This window comes from Salvelinus sp. IW2-2015, linkage group LG4q.2, assembly GCF_002910315.2.
Source record: "Salvelinus sp. IW2-2015 linkage group LG4q.2, ASM291031v2, whole genome shotgun sequence".
NCBI classification, from domain to species: Eukaryota; Metazoa; Chordata; class Actinopteri; order Salmoniformes; family Salmonidae; genus Salvelinus; species Salvelinus sp. IW2-2015.
The window spans coordinates 7,896,226-7,904,413 of NC_036843.1; positions in this window are offsets into that span (position 1 = coordinate 7,896,226).

Genomic DNA, 8,188 nt, shown 5'->3' on the forward strand with positions numbered 1-8,188 from the left:
ACGCTCTGGATAACATGAAAACAGCCTAACCATCTCTCAGTAGCTAGCAAGCGTTAGCCAGTTAGCTTGGGTGCTTCACTGCCGTTGTGAGGTCAGAATGCTCGATTAACCCTACTCCTCGGCCAGATCGTCCAGTCTCTCCGAGAGAGAAAAYCGCTCTGAATTTAAGAACTGACAATCTGACAATGGTTTGAATTTACGAACGCCCAGAGCGCACTCTGAGCGCACTCTGGCACTCCAGAGTGAATTTACGAACACACCCTAAGTAACAGTGGAAAAACAGGGCGACACAGGGATCTGTGCACATAAAGTGTATGGACTGGTGTTCTGTCCTGTCCACACTGATGTATAAAATAGTGTATAATCMGATATTGTTGACAGACACATTGATACCATGTGTTAAATAATAGTGCAACATTAGCATCCCAGGGAGGTAATACAGTACTATATTTGAATATAAAAGCTTGGCCAATTAATATGGAGGGCCCTTCATTATTGTTTTTTGTTTTTTTGTTTTGTTGGGAAGTCGTCGAGGGAGAAGCAGATTAATGATAGTGAAGGAGATGCATCCTGTTTTCCTCAGTGTGTTCTGGGTAATCCCAGACCCAGGCAGGCATCCTCAGGTGTGCTCCAATTAGGACGGACAAGATGAAACAAGAAAAAATGGGCTGTGTGCTTTTTGACAACAGTTAGGAGGCATTTACAGGTCGCAAAATCAGGTCCCAGACTAATTCCTGTTCATGATTTATAATTATATTTTTGAATCATAGGAATTGTGTTTGGATTCTTTGCCATCCACAAGTAGCTAAAACATTTCTCTGCTGTACCTTGAGAGACTTGTTGATTCAGTATCCGAGAAGTGTCCTCTCCCTAGAGGCTAATTCAGTCATTATGACTGTTAACAAAACGGCTTTACGTGAGCCTTAATATCTGATAAGCTATTCTAGGGGGCTGCAGCTGGGTGAGAGTGAGTAGGGAAGGGGAGATAGACTATTTATCCTGGCATCTCTGCTTTCTCCGCATTCATCTGTTCAATTAGTCAGCCTCATGGGTCCTGCTCATTCAGACTCTTCATATTTAAACAATCCCTTTCATTCTATTATCTGAATGGAATATGTAGTGTATTTAATGGCAAATGCAATTGCCCTGTGCATTTTTGTCACCTCTGAACATATTCAATGACACAGTCTGGAATTACTATTTTTATTCTGCACTTTTTGTCAAAACCTAGGAAAATGCATGAAAATGACACATGAAAAGTATGTACAAATAGAATGACATGCCACCCACATATCCTGTGCTATTTCTGTATAAGATCATAAATCCTAAAATATATTTATAATATTATACTCCCCAAAAGGCACAGCTGGAAATATTAACAAGCACAGATTATCTGGAGTTGTGGGAGCCAACACAATAACTCAAGCACAGCCTGCAGACTCGCTGCTAGGATTAAGTTTAGTCTGGAGTTGTGGGAGCCAACACAATAACTCAAGCACAGCCTGCAGACTCGCTGCTAGGATTAAGTTTAGTCTGAGAGCTCGTCTATTTCTGGAGGAACGCAGCTCTGAAATCGCCGCCACCGGCTGCAAGCAATCCACTGGAATACCAGATAAGGGGACACATGGAGAGCACTGTGCAACTTTCCCCTTAGTCATATATCTACAAAGTGGAATAACCTAAACTAGCTATATCTGCTGAGATAAGAACTCTTGTTAAGTAGTTTGTATGCTATTTAATATGCTGCTGTGCTGACATGGTCTGAGATGTGGTGATTATTATATTACCATGCTGCGGTTGTGAGAAATTGATCTGACCTAATTCAGCATCCMGGGATCAGGTTATTATGTTTGCTTAGTTAACAGAATTTGCTGAATCACATTAACCTGATTAAGGTCTTATCGGCATTGGAGGAGACAGAGGCTGCATCATAAACACACTGGCTCATTGCTATGGAGAGCGGGCGTTAGCAGTAATTAAAGTAGGATGGTGGAGAGAATCGGAGACACTGGCTGTCCTGTAGCTAAGGCGATACATCAGATGTCCCTAAGGACACACCACTCAGTCTGAGCTTTGGAAAATAAGATTCAGATCCTCTGGATTGGAGTTCAGTGGCATGTAGGCACATTCATGGATGCCAAGGGAAGTCAGGCTTCCCCAAATATTTGACCAATACATGTCTTTAAACGATAAAATCCTTTCTCATTTGTCTCTCTCTCTGTGTTTTCCTAATTTTCTGTAAATTCGCAAGTGGCTGAATCTCAACGGAGAAATCATCCGAGCGAGGAAAACAGCGCCCTTCTGTCTCAATACGCGTAGCTCATGTATCMGATGTTGTCTGGACCAAAATAGTATGACATGTTACCGCCGTAGTATTTGATTGATTGATGCCAGCAAGCATTTGGCCTCCCTTGATAAATGTTTTTATAAGATAATTAGCCAATCAGTGTTGAACTGATCTCAACTGTGGGTTGTCCTGGTGCAGCAAAACACCCTCCAAAGGATGCCAGTTTGGATTTGGCTTCAGGCCAATCAAATCACTTCCTTAGCAAAACATCATTTTCAGAAAGAGGTGTCTGTTTCTTGGTCTGCTTGTGTTGATCTCCTGCAGTAGCTAGCTAAATTGATAAATCAGCCCTTTCCTAAGTCATGGATGGCGATGGGGATTTGGACTTGTGGTTTTGACTTAGTTCTCTGTACAGGCCAATAATTATTCTAACCATAAATGAATATGTTGTGCCACTGGCCTGAGACGATTGAAGTTCAATATGTAGCCTAGATATAGCCTAGTAGGCTCACATTAACTAGCTAGCTAACTCAGCTGGTTCTGTGGTTCATTGTTGCCCATGCGAGGAAGTTAGGCTAGCAAGCATTTTAGCTAGGTAGCCTATGACAACAACAAAAAACTAAAAGTGTATTGTATGACAGAGCCATAGACCGTTTTGCCAACATGAAAGAGATGAGGATGGCGTTCGCTTTCAACTAGTCTACAAGTAGGGTGAGTAAAAAAGAACGTTTTATGCACACACACACACACAGAAATGAGTACCATGGACAGCCACATGATATTTAGCAACATTGATTGGACTAAATTGTTTTTGGTATCTTTAATTTATTTTTTCAATGTATTAAACTAAGCATATATAGCCTTGTTGATTTGAAGATGTTTAAGCGTTGAAGTTGAAATTGTGCTGGAATAGCGGAGGCAGTGCTCCTGTGACTTGCGGTAACTCTGTGGTTCTAAATCAGTTGTTGTTGTTTAGTAAACTGTGGAAAACATTAACTTGCTTGACCATGCTGCAGGTGATATAACTGTTTGTTACATGCAATATGCTTTGTGGACTTCACCGGACAGATGTTGCTCTTCGGTTTTGTGATGAAACAAACGCATGTGTAGTTGAATTTATTCTGCCACTGTATGACTGTTGTCTTTTTGTTGTCACGGCCTTATTGTATGTCATGGTGGTGTATGAACAAATGGGTTATAGAGCAAACAACTCAAATATCACAACATAGGTTGTAATATGGCTTTTTTACTGGCTTGGCTTCCTCAGTGATTTTACCCACACACCGCAACTTGGGATCGGTTATTGAGGGTTGACAGGGGGGAAATGTATCCTTGAAATCAAGAGGGTTGAATGTAGAACGACTATCTCATGGCATTATTAAAACATTTATTGAGGTTTTTGCTAAGACTAGATTATTACATACCTGTACTACAATGATATAATATATAACCAGCTCTTACTGTCAGAAAATTACATCAGTCACTGCATGAGTAAGTTTCAGTCCTATTTGTGTTACATTGCCTCTGATCAAATCTATCTGAATGGGAATCGTACATGTAATGGTGAGCTAATGGAGCTGGCTCATCAGAGACGTGCTGTGGGTTTTGATGAAGAGACATGTTGTCACGCCCTGACCTTAGAGATCCTTTTTATGTCTCTATTTTGGTCTGGTCAGGGTGTGAGTTGGGGTGGGTATTCTATGTTCTATGTTTTGTAGTTCTATGTTTGGCCGGGTATGGTTCTCAATCAGGGACAGCTGTCTATCGTTGTCTCTGATTGAGAACCATACTTAGGCTGCCCTTTTCCCACCTGTGGTTGTGGGAAGTTGACTTTGTTTATGGCACATAGCCTTTAGCTTCACGGTTGGTTTTTGTAGTGTTTATTGTTTTGTTCGGCGTCATTTTTATTCAATAAAAAGGAAAATGTACGCTCACCACGCTGCACCTTGGTCCTCTTCTTTTAACGGCCGTGACACATGTTGACAGTAAGGAAGTGCTGCTTCTCTCACCTGCACTATCTGGGTCTGGGGTTGCTCCTGCTGTTTTTTATTTGAGGAATTAAAACCTAATTAAAATGATCAGAAGGCATGGAGGAGTTGGCTGCTTTCTATAATTCAAGATAAGTTGTGTTAATGTGTTAGGTACATATTATACTGCTGGTGGTTGGCTAAATCAGTGGGCACATTTTTGGGAGGGTCCATCCCCATCCTCTCCTCCAAATCTCCTCTTCCAGGAGCCTGGCTCCTGCGCTCCCACAGGTCAATTCTGTTGAACCTGAAACAATCAACCTAAAAGGGATTTCTGAGGGGAATAATGTTTTTGGAACAACACCATTAAATGAATCAAATGGTGATTCTGCAACTACGGCACTTCCATGTCCTCGGGTCAATTTTGGGGATTTTATAAAAAATAAAACAAATACAAATATTTGTATGTTAAGTTCACACTGGAATCACCCCATACTTTTTTAAACACCTCTCTATCAAGTATTTTAGCTACTTTTCAGATGCATTTTATACCTCAATTTCACTATTTTGTCCTTGACCCTGACCCAGACTTTTAAGCTTCTACTATGTTTTTCTATGAGAAAACATTAATAATTACACATTATATAATGTTATGTACTACAGAAAGAGGCAGTTAAATAAAATCTATATCAATATTTATTGTGAGTATGCCCTTGTATATTTTGTGTAAAAAACAATATACTGTCCTTTGGGAGTGGTGTCATTTCCACCACTGAGGACAAATTCCTCATTAATAAAGTTTTTTCAAGAGAACGTTAATTTAGTTACCATGGAAACATATTGTGACACTGAAGCACGTGGACAATTGTTCCACATGTGATGTACAGAAGTTGAAGAAATATCGAGGTAAATATTGCTTGTGTAGAGAATATTTTAATTGTCAGTCATTTCCAAACAGGCTATAATTTCTTTAATTTGTGGAAGAACTTTATATATTTTTTTATATTTTATGTATTTAGTGTAAATGATATGCTAGCTGTAATACTAATCAAAGCATGCTAAGCAGTCTGTCTTTTTTCTTCAGAAACTGTAGAAATGTAATTTCCATCACAAACTTAAGTGTGGTGGAAATGACACAAATCCATTATCTTGTTCTTTTTTTATCTTTACTTTTTCTTTTTCTTTCTTTTCTTTAGGCTTATTTAATCATGTTTTAAATTCATTTAATCTAGAAAATGCTCCAAGATGTGCACAAGTTGAAAACTAAGTAGTATTTGTCTTTATTTTTAGAAGATGCCACATAAAACAGCACAGAGGTCAGAGACATATAGAAACAAAATAAAAAATTATCCTACACGATACCAGGAACATCTGCAAAAAGACGGGGTGAGATACTGGAAGAAAAAAGTGTGATAAGGTGATAGGTGTAGGAGTCAGGCGCAGGAGAGCAGGGATATCTGAGAAGCGTGTTTTAATAAGACAGTCCACCAACACTGGAATGGCACAATTGAAAAGGACGACGCACTCGTCACAGAGAACCCGCGCAAACGCAAGGAGGAAAAAACACAGTTCCGACACTCATACACTTACGTAACCGTCATACACTTACGTAACCGTCATACACTTACGTAACCGTCATACACTTACGTAACCGTGAAAACAAATAACGGTAAATCCAACCGAGCACATCACAACGAAAGACTAATCCCGCACAAACCTAGGCAGGCAACAGGGTACATATATACACACAGAAATAAACACAAATYAAACCAGGTGTGAAAAGAACCAAAGACAAAACAAACAGAAAAGGAAAAAGGGATCGMTGATGGCTAGTAGACCGCCGACCGCCGCCCGAACAGGGAGAGGAGCCACCTTCGGTAGAAGTGGTGACAGTGAGAAGTGAAATCTATCTCTGAGTTTACAAAGCGAGAACAAAGAAACAAGAAAGGGCAATGGAAATGTAACCAACGGAATTGAAGACAGACTTTAAAGAGAACAGTTGAAATGGAGACCTACCTATCAGGCAACACCACCTTAGTCACCAGATGACTTGCAGCCTGAWACCCCTTCCTCATCGTCTGCAACAGGAATGAGAAGTCGAATACCTGCTGGAAGGAAAAAAGTTGGAAGAGGTCGCTKKAAATCATACATAGATCTTAGTATGACAAATGTCAAACTTGATAATGCTTTACGGAAAGCTGAGAAATACAAAAAAAGGTACGATCGACTGATGAACAAAATGAAGAGACAAGATTCCCCAAAGACAAAACAGCAAATGAAGGGAACTCCGAAGAACTTGAGAAGGATTTTATTGTTTCAAAATGCCATCARTGCAGAGTTAAAACAAAAGTATAAAAAAATGTGCAGTGCCAAGGACAAACAAGTGGCTTCAAAAATGSTCAGAGGCAACATCCTGAGAAAGTATGGCCTGGTCAAAGCCGCAAACAGAGAATTTGGATTTTCAGCAAAAGCAATGAGGGCAAATGAAAACAGGCCATCAACTCTTCACTACTCCAGGAAAAATCAGTATAACAGAATTAGCACAGCCACAGAAGAGAATCTCTAGATTCTATGAACGTGATGACACAGCAGAGCAACAACAGGGAAAAAGGACACACTAACGAGGAACAAGAAAAAGCAAAAGCACTTCTTAAATGGCACAATTCAGAACTTTTATCAGAAGTTTTAGAGGGAATATTCAGAAATTCAAATTTCCTACTGTGAATTCTGCAAAAGACGTCCTTTTTGGGTTGTCAAGCCAGCAGTACAGGATAGGGACACATGTCTCTGCAAAACCCACGCCAACCTCCAGTTCATGGCAGACAAACTACAGCATCACAAAGTGATCAGCTGCAGCAACATTGAGAAAGTTATTGAGTCTTTGTGCTGTGAGAACCTGAAGAAGAGTGCATGTATAGAGAGTGCTCCCTTTGTCAAGCCAAAGAGCTTCAAACATCTTTGATGCTGGTGAGCAGACATGCTGGTTTGAGTGAAAAAACAAAGCTGAAGAGAGATAGAAGAAAAACAAAGAGGGAAACATGGAGAAGTTCTCTGTACATTTGGCAGTAAAAGAAAAGGTGGACCAAGATGGAAAATTCAGCTCATCTCAAAGCACCGTCCAGCACATTGAAGATCTAAGTGAAGCATTGATCGGAAAGTGGTGTGGAGTATGATCACGACGTTTACCCTGGTATCGTGCAAGACGTTCACGCAGAGAGTGGTGCTTTTGTGAAAACCATGAGTGCGTTGGCCCCAACCGTTTTTTTGTTGGCCAATGAGAGACGACATCATATGGTACAGACCACAGCATGTGCTTGGACTTGTCCCTGAGCCCCATCCAGTGACCAAAAGGCACATGGAGCTGGATGCCTTGGTTTGGGAGGAACTTAGCTCTCTTTCTAAGCCRTAGATACACTTGGAAACTCACTATACAGTACATACAAAGCAGGGCATAAAATCGTACATTAAATAAAACGTGTGTAGCTCTCAATTAACTCTTCCCTCTATATATGTGCTATAATTTKTATTTGTAGCATCTGTAACACATTGTTCTCAAGTGCTAGTTCCAGTGTTTTGGAATCTTACTTTGTCTTATATTAATGAAATGTTTAACAATGGTTGTTCAAAATGTTTGCAATAAAATATTGTTTTCATACGTTTTTTATTTATTTATTTWTTTACATAGATTTAATTTCCACCACACTGTGTAATTTCCATCAAAACCCATATTTTTMATGTAAATGAGTATATTATGTATAATTTACWCACATTTATTTGTTTTAGATATGGAAATCACATGGTTATCATAATCTCACAAAAAGGTTGGGTGGAAACATCTTATTTTTCATGATAAATAAATGTTTTCAGCTGTCACCAAGGTAAGTTTATACATTCAGGCGTCATGTTGAATTATTCATATTAGGAAAACCTTAAA